Genomic DNA, 17,261 nt, shown 5'->3' with positions numbered 1-17,261 from the left:
GGGTCTTCTTTGAAATGCTGATTGGACAATCTTAGAAAACTGTCAGATCAGGCAAGGTGGGGAGTGACCAAAGGAGGCAGATTTAAAAGGGCCGCTGAAGGAGACTTTATTGAGATATCACTCCCAGGCGGAACTTGATCAGACCTACAGAGTAGACAGGAGAAGGGTCTGAGGAGAAACCACGTGGAAGCTTGACTGGACTGGACTTTTATGGGGCTTACAGCAGGAAGGGAAGGGCTTGGGACAGGTAAAGGTGTTCTTAGGGTCCCTTGTTCCATTGGAGTTGGTCAGGGGAGTTGGCTGAACTCCAGGATTGGCCAGGGGGTCCTGCTGATTGACAGGTGTTAGTCAGGAGATCTCGTTGATTGACAGGCGTTTCTGCCAGTGCCTGATTGATGTTCCTTTCCCCTGCGGGCTGCTTTGTCCTAAGTCACCACCAAGTTGCCACCACCAACCTAACAAAAACTAGGTAAAGTCAATGTTTCGTTGTCCAGGAAATATGTCTATTGAGATAACTGTGTCTAAATATTGATTACTTTTTATTGGCGAGCCTATAGTCCACCTGGAGATTATACAAGCCCCACAAAATAAATTCTTGCCTATGGATTGGTTATAAAATTACCTAATTTATATGTAATTCATGTGTTAGGATTATTTTATATTTTCAAATCTTCTCTAGTCAATATTTAAAATTAACTTTTGTTGATGTCAAGTCTGTGTCAAATAATGCTCTCAGTCCTAAAACAACATTAGTTGTTTTTATCAAGTATTTTCTTAATTACCAATGTATGAAAGCTCTTTTGAGTCAGCCTCTTATCCTCAGAAGCTGCATTATCCTTACTCTGTCCTTTAAATGAACAGTTAAGTCCTAAACCCTCTGTCTTCATGTTTGCAGTGTCTTTTTCCATTTGTGTCTTAAGCAGGGTGAATTTCATGGTGAATTTATTCTTGCAATTTTTTCCTAAGTTATTTGTTGTCTCTCATCTGGAATACGTTCTGTCTTTACAATTCATTCACTTTTTGTTTACTCTATTTTAGACTGTGCTGTCATATTATCTTTTGCATATTTTCCAGTTCCTAGTGAGTATAGAAATACATAGGAAATCTTATGTCCAAGTAAATTCTTTATCGGAAGAAGAAAACTGCATATTCTTGATTTAAGTTATTTTATCTTCCATGATATGGTCCTATTTTACCCATTTTTTATCAGTTAAAACATATTTTTCTTCAAATAAGAGAAAAACCCAATGACCAGAGCTTAAATTAATGGATTTAGTCATCTTACATACAAGGAAAACTTGTGGTGGGCTAGACTAGGTTTAGTACAATAACCCAGAAATATCAGAGACTCAGGTGCCTTCCATTTTCCTTCACCATATGTTATGGGTTGCATGTGGTGTATCCCCTCAAAAATTTATGCTGAAAGTTGTTCCCCAGTGTAACAGTGTTGAGAGTTCCTGGGACAACTATTCTTTACAAATCTGGTTGTGTGTTATAGCAACAGAAAATGAACTAAAAAAATTGTACTTAATATGCTAGCTTTTATCTTCATGATTAAATTTTGCAATCTTAAAACAATTTCTGTCTTACCTACACTGTGTGTCTATATTTTGAGTAGACAGAAGGAAAGAGAAGTGGAACCAACAGACTTCCCCTTGTATTTTATTCATAAGTAATATATTCCTTGTCCTTCCTAGGTACAAAAAGGATGGTGAACACAAAATTTAGGTGACAAGGGCTAAGAAAGTAGGAAATGAAGATTTGGTCAATTAATCTGTAGTTTACCATACCACACAATAACTATTTATGATACTATATTCTTTTATTTCTATGTTAGCTTAACTTTATAACCATCTGATTTCTTTTGAAATTATTGTAATTAAATATTAAATTAATTGTGAAATAAATGCATTGATTTATTCCTAGGAAAAGGGTAATCAGCAGACTGAGTTTACCACAGAAGCCTTAATAAACATTGTGACTGATCTTTTTGGAGCTGGGACAGAGACAACAAGCACTACTCTGAGATATGGTCTCCTGCTCCTGTTGAAGCACCCAGAGGTCACAGGTATGACTTCAGATGGTGAGCAGGGTGAATTTCACAACAGAAACTTGGCAAGACACTGCTAGTGTCCTCCATCTTATTTCTCTTGAGGATAAACTTTATTGAAATTTCTGTGTTGCCAGTTATAATTTGTCCACAATAAATTAAGGAATAAAAATAAGGAAACATTGCACAGTAGGGAACAGTGACTGAGAGAAGTGAAGGACAGAATGGGCAGGAGCAAAGCAGTAGAGCTCTGGTCATGTCTGAATTCTACTGGGAAGTGACTTGTAGCATGCAACAGCTAGCATGAGTTGGCCTAAGACTGCACATTGCACTTCCTCAGGAGAAGATACTTGGATTATTTGGTGTGTTCTTGCAAGATTTCTGTGGAAATCTCTCCTTATTCTGAAAATTTCATGCTCTAATGCTAGATAGGAAAAATAAAAACTCTTAATTGGAGTGTAAATAAAAGCTTTAGAAATGTAATGAGGTGGCAGGGATATTACCAGCATCTGAGAAGTTTTCTAAAAGGTTATAGTCAAAAGGAAGGTATTGCTACATAGAAGAATTGCCTAAAGGAATATTGTTATTCCAGAAGTATGTTTCCATTGATTTTATCTTTTATGAACAACTCTATTTAGAAATTTCCCTTTAAAGAGTTTCAGTAATGCAACTCTGATTAGAAGAAAACACCACCTTTTCCTGTTTCAGAACCCCTTCAAAACTATCATAAAGTAATCCCAAATGAGAATTATTTCTTTTGAACTGGGAGAAGATGAGTACAGGAAACAGCCAACAAACCTTCAACAAATTTCAGAAACACAGAGAGCTGAAGGAAGGGACATAACTCAGCAGAGAGGATCAAGCTGTGGCTTATCTGAGCTTATATGTCAGAAGAAGTATTAGTGTGAGAAAGCCAAAGTGTGTCCCTAAAAATATTCTAAATGGTCAGCATTTAGAAGCACCACATGTCAAACAAGTTGGGGGAAACTGAGGCAAAAATAGGGGTCCCTCTATGCTCAGGTGCCCTCTACAACCTCTTTGAGCAGTTAAGTGTTTTCATCTCATAGGAAGAGAAGTTTACTCTCTAGACAAACTGAGAGATGCTGTGATCAATTTTAAAACATCAAAGCAAAGTTAAAAATCACATAAACTTTCAGAAATAAACCAGGTCTTTTATAAAGAATTACGAAGCAGAAGGGCATCAGAATTCTAAAGAGCAACTGTTATTGTGTGGGTGATAGAAAATGTAAGAGTCAGGTTGGTGGCATAAACCTATAATGCCAGCTATTCTGAGATTAAAGCAGGAAGTTCAGGCAAATTCAAGGCTAGCCTGGGCCAGCCTGTCTCAAAATAAAAAAAAAGGGCTGTGGATGTGGCTCAGAGGTAGAATGCTTCTGGGTCAATCTCAGGACAAACAAAACAAAACAAAAAACAATAAAAACCACACCAAAAGCAAACAAAAAACAAACTCCAAACAACAACAACAACAACAATAAAACAAACCAAAAAAAATCAATAAAATGAAACATTGTTTTAGATCCATGCTTTCTACAAAATTTATTCCCCTTTTTCACTTTCACAGAAAGATACTAGAGCATATGATGCATCCAAATATTTGAAATCAAGTCAGAGGCAGTCACAGGTTCCAGGAATCAGAAGACCTTATGTATAAGGATGAGAGTTTAAGGGAGGGTCCTGGGCACCAGGCCTAGGAAAGAAAATAATGGTCCATGTTAAGTAGATAAAGCAGTTGTAATGGAACAAATGAAAAATGATAGAATCTAAAGTTTAAGCATTTAGAAAATTATTGCAAGGAGTTTGAGACATCAACCTAAGCATTTGGATACAATATAAGATAAGAAACTAGAGAATTAGAAATTGGTATAAGTTGTTCAAATATAAGTTAAACATATGCAATGAAGGAAACATACACTTACCAGTGAACAGTAGTTATGTGGTCATAATGGTGTAAACAAAGCATATTGATATAATCAAAAACTGTGATCAAAATAAAAAGCAGTAGATAGGGGAAGTATGTGAGGGATGTGGGTATGCATATTTATTTGTAGTGTGTAGTTTACATGAGTAAAGATGGATCTTAATCTTCCTTAAAAGAGTCATTAGAAATTTTCTAAAATAAATCAAGAAACCAAAATAGATCATTATTTAGAAATGTAAACATTTCAGAAGAAACTATTAGTATGATTCAAAAATTTTACATTTAAGGAATGAGAGATTGGAAAGGGTTACACTAAAAACCACATGCACACATTGGTACACTAACACACAGACACACACAGACATGCATAGATTTATTAGAATGGAATTTTCTAAAGTCATATTATTTCAATATAAAATTCCTGTTTATTCCTACTTTTCTTTCTACAATGATAATTCTTTAATTAATTATGTGACAACTTCTAAATTTGAAACAGTTTATCATTTCTATTTATATTTGATATCATATATGCTAGTATGTTAGACATATAAGTTTGTAGATACATTTTAATAACAAGCTTATAGGACAGTCATAAATGTATATGACTCATGGTATATCTATGTATGTATTTATATGTCTATCAATATTTGTTGGTAGATATTGATAAATAGATATATATAGATATAAATAATATCATGCTGATCTTTTCATATGTTCAGCAGTACTTGTAGCATATAAGTCATGTCTCTAGTATCTTTTGTCTACACACACAATGCTTCATATAACCTTGAATTATTTCAAGAAATATACTGTTATTCTCTTTTCCATTGGTCCTTATTTGTACCTTATCAGCTAAAGTCCAGGAAGAGATTGACCAAGTCATTGGCAGACACCGCAGCCCCTGAATGCAAGATAAGAGCAGTATGCCTTATACAGAGGCTGTCCTGCACGAGATCCAGAGATACATTGACCTCATTCCAATCAATCTGCCCCGTGCAGTGACCTGTGACATTAAATTCAGAAACTACTTGATTCCCAAGGTAAGACTATTTTGCCCACATTGCCCTTCTGTTCTCTTGAAATTCCTATATTCTCAGTATGGTTTCAATCTTCAGCCAAAATAAGATGAGAGAGTACAAAACTCATCCATGTAACACCTTGATGGACTCAGTGCTGGACCAGGCTAGGTCATGAAGCTCCATAATGCAGAATCAGGAACACAGTTACATATGTAGGGAAGAGGGTAAAAGAAGTGTCACTTGTGTGACAGAGTATTCCCCTTTGTCTCTTCTAAATAAGGCACTGGCCTTAAACTCATGGATTTTATTGCTTGGTTGCCTACCTGGAAACATCAGTGGTCTTCTTTGGACAAGGGTTTCTTATCATAACATCGGGACTCAGTAAATTCCAACATTTCCTCTAGCTCCATGACTTCTTTACAACTTGGTTTATCTGGGTCTGTTCATTGCAGGGCACAACCATAATTACATCACTGACATCTGTGCTGCATGACAGCAAAGAATTCCCCAACCCAGAGAAGTTTGACCCTGGCCATTTCCTGGATAAGAGTGGCAAATTCAAGAAGAGTGACTACTTCATGCCTTTCTCGACAGGTAATAGTAACTTATTTCAATTGGTACTTTAGGAGAAAAAAAAAAACAAACAGCTTCACGGGATCACTTCAACTTGACAATGATTATTTGGGGGCTGGTAGGAATGTTCTTCCACATGTCAGGAGCCCATAAACTGTCCAAGATCAGGCCACAACATGGTTACTGGGTCTGATTACTGGGGCATTGGGGAAGTTGGCTTAGTCCTGGTAAAGTAAGAAAGCTACAGAGAGGGTAGATTGAGTCATGCCTCATAATACAACACTGCACTCCCAGAATGCTTCTTAGAAGATTAATTAATCTCCACTGTCCTCAAATCTCTGCAAAATTTATCTAACTCCACCACTTTGGTGAGTATCTTCCACATGGTGCCTCTCATTCCCCTGCTGAGCTCTGGGTATGGTAAGTATTCACAGCACAGAATGGGCCACCAAAAGGGTGTCACACCCAAGTTAGCCAAGCAGATGCATAGATTGTTATAATCCAGTATGTCTAGTCCTGTAAGAGAGGGAAGAAAGGATTGGCTGTTCATGATGGCAGAGGGAGAAAATGCCTCCTGCCTGTTCTCTCATACAGGTAAGGCATAAAATGGCTTGAGTGACATTCAGATAGAAGAACGGACATTAGCACCGCCTGGTAAAAGGCAAAGAAAAAGGACTGAAGAGAGGCAGGGCATTTTAAGAGACACAATGAACCATAGGAGCAGGATGTTTGTTCCTGATCAAGGATACCAGAGCCTTCTGACTGATCAATGAGGATTAGCAAACCTTGGGAGTCATGCAGATTCCTTTAAGGACAACAGAGTGCCTTGATCTACCTGTATCTAGTTCCCTCCTTGGGACAAGGTCCCTTTACACTGAAGTACTTACTGAGTCTCTGGCATATCATTGCCTAAATTTGTTCTTTGGCTCTTCAGGCTTGCTTTTAGGTCTTGCATTGTGGATACTAATATGACAAGAACTGAACTCTGCCTTAATGGAACTATGTTTTAGCAGTCTAGAAAAATAGAGAATAAGGATTCAAATAATCTGAGCTTCATTGTTGATTAAAGTCAAAGAGGATGAGAATCTACAGCCTAGAAGAATCACAAAGAGTGTAACAGAGAAATGACATTTGATCTAGAATCTGAGAGAAGCCCTAAGTGCATTCTCATCAAAGGAACAGCATGAGATAAAGCTTGAAACTGCATTGTATGGTTTAGGCTGATGAGACTGAATGGATCTGATGAATGGGAAGAAATGTCATGGCACATCAGACTGGGAACAGGGAACACAAGTAATCAGTGTGTGTTTCTGTGAAAAGATTGATGGAATCATGAAATGTCAAAAGAACAGTTTTAATGTGGACATCATTAATGAAGTTCTTTGTGTAGAGCTGCTACTCAATAAATATTGATTGAATGATGAGTGCTGTTAAATTATTAGGTAGATAACAGGTGTGTCCATCCTTCTGTATAATCAGCCATATTTTTTATTTACTCTTTTCAAAAACATTTTTAAATTATGGATGGACACAATACTTCCATTGTATCCATTTATTTATTTTTGTGCTTGGGACCAAACCCAGTGCCTCACACATGCTAGGCAATCACTCTGTCATTGAGATAGAATACCAGCTCCATATTTACTATTGGTCTATCCATCCATCCATCCATCCAACATCTATCCATCTATCCAACCATCCATCCAACCATCCATCCTTCCAATCATTCATCAAATAGCAACTCTGCATTTTTTCTGTGCTAGTCATAAATGTACTGTTCAAGGAATATTTACCCTCTCTCTTGGTTATTTCAGTAAAACGAATTTGTGCAGGAGAAGGTCTGGCCCGCATGGAATTGTTCTTATTCCTGACCACCATTTTACAGAACTTTCATCTGAAATCTCTGGTTGACCCAAAGGATCTTGATACCACCCCAGTTTTCAATGGACTTGTTTCTGTGCCACCTGCATACCAAATCTGCTTCATTCCTATCTGAAGAAGAGCAGTCTGTTTGGCTGCTGCTGTGCTATCATCTGGAATCTTCTCTTTGGGGCATGCTCCATCTCCTTCTCTGTCAGGCATGTCTTCTCTGACCTGCTTCTCACCATTCTATTTCTTTGAAATCCAGTGACCATCCAACCCCCATTAGAGAGAGTTTCCACAAATCCATGCTTCCTATTCATGTACTGTAACGCTTGCATTAGCCATTCTGTATTTTAACACTGTTGTAAGATTTTACTATGGCATCACTGTAAAAATGACAAAAACCTGGGGGGTAATCATAGGAAGTACAATAAGTCAGGCAGAACAAGATCAATCCACATGGTTTTATTTTTATGTGAATATTAAAAAGTCATGCTTTTAGAGTAGTGATAAATAATTGTTATCAGAACTTGGGATGGGGTGACTTGTGAGAACTTGTGAGTGAATGGGGAATGACAATTATTAGTTAAAGATCCAAAGTTTTAGGTAGACAGGAGAAGTAAGTAGTGATGGTCCTAGTGCAGAACATGGTTCCTATTGTGAACAATAATGTGTTGCATACTTGAAAATTCCTAAAAAGGGAGACATTAAATATCCTGCCCATATATAAAGGACAGGTATTTGAGATAATGACCATGTTAATGATCCTGATTGAATCATCCTACCATGTATAGATATATCACAATGTACCCCACAAATACATATCATTACTACTTGTCAACCAAAAAACATATGGAGGTAGATTAAAAATAAAAACTGCAAATGAAAACTACATTGTATCCATTTTTTAACAATCTTGGTTAGTAAAGAAAGATATATTAATCAGGTGTTGGCAAAAGGGAGGAACAACAGGCAGCCTTATATCCTGACAGAACAACAATTTATCAATAATGCTACTCTAAGTATCTTACCAAAATCTATAATCTTCCCTTCACCACCACCTTCCCCATCATTCAATTTCTGATTCCCCTACCCTGCCTTTGCACTTTGCTACATTAATTATCTTATTATTTTTGGGTTTGAAGATCTAATATCATCTCCCCTGGGCTAAGATGATTCTGTCACCTGGGATGGTTCCTTTTGGAGGCTCTAGGGGAGATCATTTTCCTAATTTTTTCATCTTGTAGAGGCTGCCAGCATCCCTGGACTTCTGAGTCCTTTGTCACATCAATTCAACCTCATGGTCACATCTGCTCTCTCCTTATATCCTCTCATTTTTCTTTTACACAAACCTTGCTGAATCCAGGTGTGGTGGCATACACCTGTGATTATTGCCTCAGGAATCTGAGGTGGAATGATTACAAATTCACAGCCAGCCTAGCAATTTAGGGAGGCCTTAAGCATCTTGTCTCAAAATAATAACTGAAAAGGGCTGATGAAGTGGCTCAGTGGTTAAGGACACTTGGATTCAACATCTGGTATCAAAACAACTCCCCCAAAATAAAGAAAGAAATACTTTGGTGATTACATTGGACACACCAGCATAATATAGTAGAATCTTTCCATGTTATGACCCTTGACATAATCACATCTACAATCTCCCTTTTATCATGTAAATTAACAAATTCATGCATTTATGCGTTTCAAGTGTTAAGATGTAGATGTTCTGGGGTGTGAAGTCATTATTATACAGTCTATGTTGTTATTATTATATTCTACTATGACCAAGATAATTCAGACAAGGCTTTGTTAAGTTCTTGTTCAGGCTCACAAGGAGATGAATCCCAGGAACATCTGACTTTAAAATAAAGGTTTCTAGTAAATTGATTTGAATTCTTTTTGGGCTCAGTATATTTTAGTTTTATAGCTTTGTTGGCAGGTTGATTGATATACAGTTATCATTTGTTAATATTTAATGGAGAGAGAAGGTATTTTTACATTTCAAATAAAAAAAAGCCAACTTTGTACCAAGGATCAAGGTTCATAAAGGAATGTAATTTCTCAAAATCAGCACAGTACGCAAGAAATTTACTAGAAATAGACCTCGAGAATTTTTATTTCTGTTTTTTGGTACCAAGTATTGAACCAAGGGGTACTTAAACACTAAGCTACATCCAGAGACCTTTTTTATATTTTATTTAAAGACAGGTTTTTGCTGAATTGTTTAGGGTCCCAGGAAGTTGCTCAAGCTATCTTTGAACTCATGATCCTCCTGCTTCAGCCTCCCAAGGTACTGGCATTGTAGGCATGCAACACTGTGCCCAGCTACCTTGAGGATTCTAAGAGAAACTATTTAAAATCTAGAAACCTAAGCTCAGACAACTTTTAACTAATTGATAAGGAAATATCAGGAAATTGATTTTCTATAATAGTCAGGGGTCTTCAGAGAGAGAGGAATAGAGGATCAAACTGATAGAGATACATGATAAATAGATGACAAGGAATGTGTTATAGGATTGGCTCACATGGTTGAGGAGACTGAAAAGTCCCATGCTAGGTGATCTGCAGTCTGGAGAATAAGAAAAACCAATGGTGTGTCTCGGTGCAAATCTAAAAGCATGAGCAGGGAAATGCTCTTTTGAAAACACCCTCACAGAAGTAACCAGAAATTATGCTATTGGGTATCACTTAATCCAGTCAAGTGCAAATCTAAAATTAACAATTGCATCTCCCATGCATTTTTTGGGGGGGTGGGGGTGGGGGGGCATTATTCAGAACAAGAGAACAAAAGAAGACAAAAGAGAAGCTGGATGCAGACATAGAAGGTCCAAGATGATGGTCAAAGGGAAAAATCTCAGAGGATATTAAATGTTGGTCCTAAGATAAAAGATGGGTTCTGGGGTTCCAGAGAAACTAGAGGGAGAGGAAGACAGAGTCAAAGGACTGGAAGTTGCTAATCTTTGCCTCTTTTTGTGTTGCTCACTGATCTGTCAGTTGGAGTGGCCTAAACTGAAGCTGGTTGAGGTAGCTCTCAGCTTCCCTTCTCACCAGTACAAGGTAGGATGGAATGGGAAGTACTGTAGACTGAAGTTTTGTCTGGGCAGACAAGATTGAGGCATTCCAGGGGGGGAGCTGCTGTAGAGTTTTATGAGGAGGAATCCAGCAATGGGGGCTTAAGTCTAATAAGGCCTCAGGGGTCTTGTTGGGTGGTATCTGCTCTGGAGAGATCAGACCAACAAGTCCTGAAGACCTGGCAAATGCTGATTTTTGCTGGGAGTCTGCATGTCAAGGTGCTCCCAAGCATTCCACTTGTGCAGCAGAGGAGTCAATCCACACACTCTGTTACCCACAAACACAGACTTCTCAGGCTTAGTCCCTGAGTGTATACACCCTCCTGTTCAGTTTCCCATCTCTCTTCAACTGGTCACGTGAGCTGCCAGATTCAAAGGGAAAAATGAGTTGGCTTCATATTTCTTTTTGACTTAAATTTCCCTGGGTGCGATCCTTGCATTTGTTTTACTCATTCTCTGCTAGGTACACTCTAGCCCACATATAGGCACTTGTTGGAACAGTATGGCCTCAGCTTTCCAGGGCCAGTTAAGAAATATAGAGAATTTTCCAAACATCAGTTCACTGTGTAGCTTCTGGAACAGCAGAGTTTAATCTGCTTTTCTGATCTCCAGCATTTACCATGCCAATTCTGTCCACTGTGTTTCTCTCTGTGTTATCCATCCTTTTTATAGAGACCCCTGCTACTGCAGTACAATGTGATTTAGCTCCAACGTACTCTTTCTTGTTCTAAATTCTACGCATCTAAGATTCTAAATTTCGAAGACACTCAGACAATATTGAATTTTAGTGAAATCCCTCTGTTATGATTTAGATATTGGGTGTACCCCCAAAACTCATGTGTGAGACAGTGCAAGAGGATTTAGAGGTGTAATGATTGGGTTATGAGAGCATTTCCTCCACCACACTCTTCCTCCATGATACTATGCCTCAATGTAGGCCCCTAGGAATGGAGTTGGCCATTTATGGACTGAGAACCTTGAAACCATGAGCCCCCAGAGAAATTTTTTTCTCCTATTAAATTATTCTTTTCAAGTCTTTTGGTGACAGTGATGGAAAAGCTAACTAAAACACCCTCATTCACCCACTGAGAAGGAGTACTCCTGCTGCTTGAATCCTGACCCACAGAACAACTGGAAATGTAGCCTTGTTCTAGTCCACCATCTTGAATTTGGGCTGATTTTTATATTTTCATGTATCAGTTAAAATACAATGAAAATAAATATTTTTCCTATATATTTAAGTCCCTTTTTAATAAAGATTAAATTAGAAATAACCCTGTGTATATTCTTTATCAGTCTTCATTATATCCTGCATATCTGAACTATAATTTCATACTGTTTTCTTTCCTTATTATAAAGAATGGTGAAATTTCTATGATTTTTTTCTTCTGAAAACATCTTTGCTTTTAAATTTTTATTTATCGCTTTAAAATAGAAAAAAAAGTTTATTTTCACTCCACTTAAGAGGACAGAAATCTCAAATTCATTTCACTGAGCCAAAATCAAGATGTGGGAAGGGTTGTTCTCTCTCCTTTGGAGAATTTATTTCTTTCCTCTCCATCTTTCTGGTAATTTCTAGAACTCCTTGCTTATGATTACATCACACTCTAGTTCACATACCTTTGCTGATTGTGTTTATTATAGCTCATTGAATCATAAACAAAACTTTTTGAGATTTACTTCCCACAAACCTTCTGTGACTTACTTCAACATTCACAACTTCTTTACATCCTTAGTTTTGTCCTCTTTTATCTCGGATTTTAGCACAAGAATATTACTTTACCAGATAAAATACTTTCTTATCCAGAAATGTTTCCTTTACTTTCTGATTTTTTGTACTAAAATATATTTCCATACCTATAACTTTTTAAAAATCTTTTCTAATTTTAGACCCTTTCTTAAATTCATATTCTGAAACAGACCTTATGAATATTGTCTATGCATTTAATTTACACAACCAATTTTATCCCAGGAAAAGGTTGGACAACCCAACATATAGAAAAACTGGGCCTTAATCTTTTTTTCTCCCAGGTTGCACTCAAGGGGTTGGAGCACAGGATATTTTTGAGCCTGACCTGTATCTATTATCATTATCACAATGCCATCAACTTCAAGTTAGTTCCCCACTGTCAATTGTACCCACACGCTCCTTTTGGGCCTTTTTTTTCATATTAGGAATATTAATATGCAATGGAGGAGGCCCTTTCAATACCTTTATTTAGGCTTCCTTGAAGATTCCTTTGCAGAGGCTGCCTACAAAACACAAGGTGGCCTTAGTTTCTGTCTTTTTCTTTTCTAGGTGTAGTTGTTGATTCTTCTGGTCTCCTCAGGCATTTAGTTAGATGGGATACTATTAGAGCAAGAATTTGCTTTGCCACGGTGATATCTCCTAGCCAAATGGGGTGTCCTGTCAGATATTAAAAGGGAATACTATTCCTTTCCATGGGTTATAAAATAACATGCTACAATCTACTGCCACATCCTCTGTGGCCAGTATCCTACATCACCCAGGGGCAAAAGGAGATGGAAGGCAGAGCAGAGGCCAGTTTCTCTTTGTCCATTTTTCTATAGCCCACACAGATTTTCTGGGATTTTCCCCTTCAGTTTAGAGCTGGTGTCCTTGACCCACCATGAGATGATTTGCAGTGAGATGACCCACTGTGAGATGCCTAGAGCCAGGCTGAGAAAGAGTGCTGTGAGTTCTGGCACTGGGTTTAAAAGATTTAAATCTTTTAAACCCTTAATTCTGGTGTCCTGTTACCTTGCACCCATAGGCAATTCCTTTTGGCACCTTCAGATTAGATCCTGATGTTTTAGACTCCTTATCATGCAAATGCATAAATGTCTGTACATACAGAATCTTTTTCATATACTTTACCTCTGATGGAATAACTTCAGTTTAAGAACTGTATAACAACCAAGAAAAAGCCATTCCAAGGCCATATTGTGTTATAGTAACCCCCTTTTCTCTTAGACAGCCTTATACCTATAGGTGGCCCATGAAGCCAAGATGTCCCTGCATAAGAGACTACCAGTAAGATCAAATGTAGCATGGCCCATGTCTTAGAGGCCAAGGACCAGGTTAAAAACAAACAAACAAAAAACAGACAAGAAAGGATCACTGAAACCCAGACTGACAGACAGGAACCTTTAAAAAAGACAGATCTGCATGTTCAATTTTTTTCCACTTACATCACCTTTGAGAGTCCAACACAAACTGCCAGATTATACAGTAATCAAGAAAGCTATTTAAAAGTCAGATCATTACAGTAAACCATTATCTTGGACAGACTTGTATCTATAGGTGACTTTTCTTCAACTTACCTTATTTCTGACAGACCAACTTCAACTGTAAGATTATAAAATAAAGAAAGACAGAAAGAGACAACCAACGAGAAGCCCCACAAAGGTGGCTGACAGATGGGAACTTTTAAAGGGAACAGCTTAGATCTTTCCTGAGTGACCATCTATAGAATCAATGCAATACTGGCCAGGTCTTAAAAGGGGCAATAACAGATACAAACAAAACAGACAACCAGAGGGAATTCCCCAACCTAAGGCCAACAAACAGATGAGAACCTAGAACAGATCAAAAGGGAGTATATATCCCTAGGTTCTCCAGTCCCTCCTAATCATGACTCCTACACCAGTGGCACCACAGATATATTGCCAAAAATATGCATCAGATGTTCCCTCTAAGAGGAATCAGATGTGTGGAATCAAGGGTCTTAGCATACATACCAAGAGACTTACCAAATGAACAAGGTTGTTGAGATTTTACTGAGTTTTGTTTCTTTTTTCTCAAAATGGACTATGATGGAGTATCCCATAACTTTCAGAAAGAGAAGGTTGGAGTCCAAAGCAAAAGGGGTTTTGGCAGCTGCTCTTATTGTCCCACAGTCCTTCCTTTAACTCACAGGAGCAGCTCCTCTCATTTTGAAGAAAAGGAAAAAGGTTTATTGCTTTGCTAGCAAAAGACAAATCCTATCTCAAAGGCTGTGATTCTGCCCATCAATAAGAACAGAGGACATTTAAAGAGGGGATTCAAAGGCTGTATTCCACTTATTCTCTGTTGGAGTTTAATTCATTTGTTAATTTGGGAGATAGTCATTTCTGACATGTTCCAGTACCATCCCCAAAGTATGGATTACTTTGTTCTTACAGTGGCTGTGTACTCAGGGACAGATAATTCTGCCTATGATGGGAAAGAAAGGTAATCCTGTTTTCCCTGAGATTAGGAAGTTGTGGAGAATAGGGAGGAATGGGGAGAGAGGAAGAGAAAGAAACATGTCCATTTTAAAAATAAATTGCAGTGGCAGAGCAGCAAGGGCTACCTTCAAAGCATAAAGAGGACCACTGTTACACTACTAACATGTAAATGACCCATAGATATTAATTTGTTGTAAATGTAAAATAGTAAAACAATAATATGTGAAAGACATTGTGTATTTGGGGTATTGAAACCAGTGTCTTACACAGACTTAAAGACTCCACCACTGAACTATGCCTCAAGCCCCCCTCCTCCACCAAAAAAAAATGTTTTGCACAAAGTCTACCACATGAAAGGAGCTCTGTAAAGAGAAGTTGTGCTAGTGTTATGATTAATCATGTTTGAATATTTAAAGCTTGCTCCTTTTTCTTCCAGCTCTGAGATTCACTCTTCTGCATGGTCTATTCCATTAGAGAGACTTATAATAAACTTTAAAAAAATTTTGTGTATCTTTCATTTTCAGTATATCTCCTCAGATTCTTTTCAATATGTCTCCCCCTTACTGAATTTCCCATTCACATCCTGTACTGACTTTTGTGATTAATTCTATTGTTTTCATATGTTCCTTTGTTTCTGGGTCATTTTTTGTAATCATGTTTTTTTAAATTGTCTATCTACTGTTTCACCCACTGTAATATATTTGAAGTCAGTTACGGTGAATTATGAACTTAGGAGGCACCATGTTACCTTGATCTTTCATATTTTTGTATTATTCTGTTGTGTTCTATGCAACTGTTAGGAAGAATTTCTCTATCATTCTTAGGCAATGGCTTCTTTAGGGATCAGCTGTTTCTTGGTAAAGTGTTCTGGGAATTTCAATATATTTCCAAGAGACTTTATACTATAGTTTCACACTAGTTCTTCAGTGATGATCAGTATATTTTGGTACAGTGTGTAGTATGTCAAAGCTTGGATATTTCACTTCCTATTTCAGTCTCAAAAGAGTGGGCCATTCTTATAGATACAATAATTGTGTTGTACCATCAGGTTATGTCAGGCACACCCTCTATGATAGCACTTCTTCACTTCAAAGTGTATATTCTCAAGGTATAGGGGAGTGATCTAGATTGAGACACCTTTTCAGGTCTGATTTCCTCAGTCTATGTGTTAATTTTTTCTGTTTTTTTTTTTTTTTTAGTAATGAATGTCCATGTTGTGATCTAGGGGTACTCCCTGTGGGCATTCCTTCTTGCTTTCTGGTCATTGATTGGTTTAGAGGTTTTTTTTTGTCTCTGCTACACATAATAAGGTATCACTGAAGTTTGAAAATGGTTAGATTGTGTGTGTGGAGCAAGGTGTGATCTCTCTTTGATGGGTTTATCCAGTAGCAGTCTTTACCATGTGAACACTTCAAAGCTCTGTTCCAGAAGCTTGTCATAATTTGATTCATCTTGTGAAACTCTGGAAGATCCCACATGTAGAGCTATTTAGTATTTGGACTTTGAGCTTTCCCACTACCAAAGCCATAAGTGGAAGAAAAGTGCAGGTATTTTTGAGCATCATGGATGCCTAGAGTCATGAAAAACAGCTGAAGAAATTAATAAGATAACTAAAAAGCTTAAAAGAAAAAGATGGTGAATGAGATTGTCAGCATTTTCACTTCTGTGACTAAAAGACCTGACAAGAACAACTTTAGGAGAGGAGAAGTTTATTTGAAGGCTAACGGTTTCTGAGGTCTCAGTCCATAGACACCCAGATCCATTCCTTGAAGCTTGAGGTAAGGCTGAACTTCAAGGTGGAAGAGTATGGTGGAGGGAAGCAGCTCACATGATGATCAGGAAGCAGAGAGAGAGATATCTACTTGCTAGATACAAAAGTATACTCCAGAAGTCTCTCCCTGTGCCCCACCTCCTCCAGCCATACCTACCTGCCTTCAATTACCACCCAGTTAATCCCAAAAGGTGATTAATTTACCCAATCATTTTTTTTTATAAACCTTCCTGCATTTTCTCACACATAATCTTTTGGGGGACTCCTCATATCCAAACCATAACAGAGCTGCTCATAAAAGACATCAAGGAAGTCTGACATACTCATGGGGTTTTAGAAGGCCATATAATACTCAGGAAAGAACTAAGAATTTCCTAAGTCTTCACCTTGAGCCAAATTCATGTCTTTGTACAAGCCAACCAAAAAAAAAAAAAGATTAAATATAACTTACCATATGATCCAGAACTCCAATTTGGGGATTATACTAAAACTAATTAAAATGGTTTAACAATGGCCAGTCCTTACTCACTCTAAGAGATACATACCTCACTAAGACATGGAAAGGTCATTCAGGCAAAAACAGTAAATATCCTTCCTTGTCAACAGTTTTGACCACCAGAGCGGAAAATTTTTTTTTCATTCTTAATTGAGAATTTTTTCCCTGTGATGATTGATGTGTGTGTGTGTATGTGTGTGTGTGTGTGTGTGTGTGTGTGTGTAAGAGAGAGAGAGAGAGAGAGAGAGAGAGAGAGAGAGAGAGAGAGAG

The 17,261-nt window shown here is 37.6% G+C and overlaps 1 pseudogene; it reads left to right on the top strand.

Annotated features, from left to right (window-relative positions):
* The window catches only part of LOC107149733, a 32,654-nt pseudogene extending 20,821 nt beyond the window's left edge, over nucleotides 1–11,833 (top strand).
* The last annotated feature ends 5,428 nt before the right edge of the window (nucleotides 11,834–17,261 follow it).

This window comes from Marmota marmota, unplaced genomic scaffold (assembly GCF_001458135.2).
Source record: "Marmota marmota marmota unplaced genomic scaffold, marMar, whole genome shotgun sequence".
NCBI lineage: Eukaryota > Metazoa > Chordata > Mammalia > Rodentia > Sciuridae > Marmota > Marmota marmota.
This window is presented reverse-complemented; position numbering and strand designations above follow the sequence as displayed.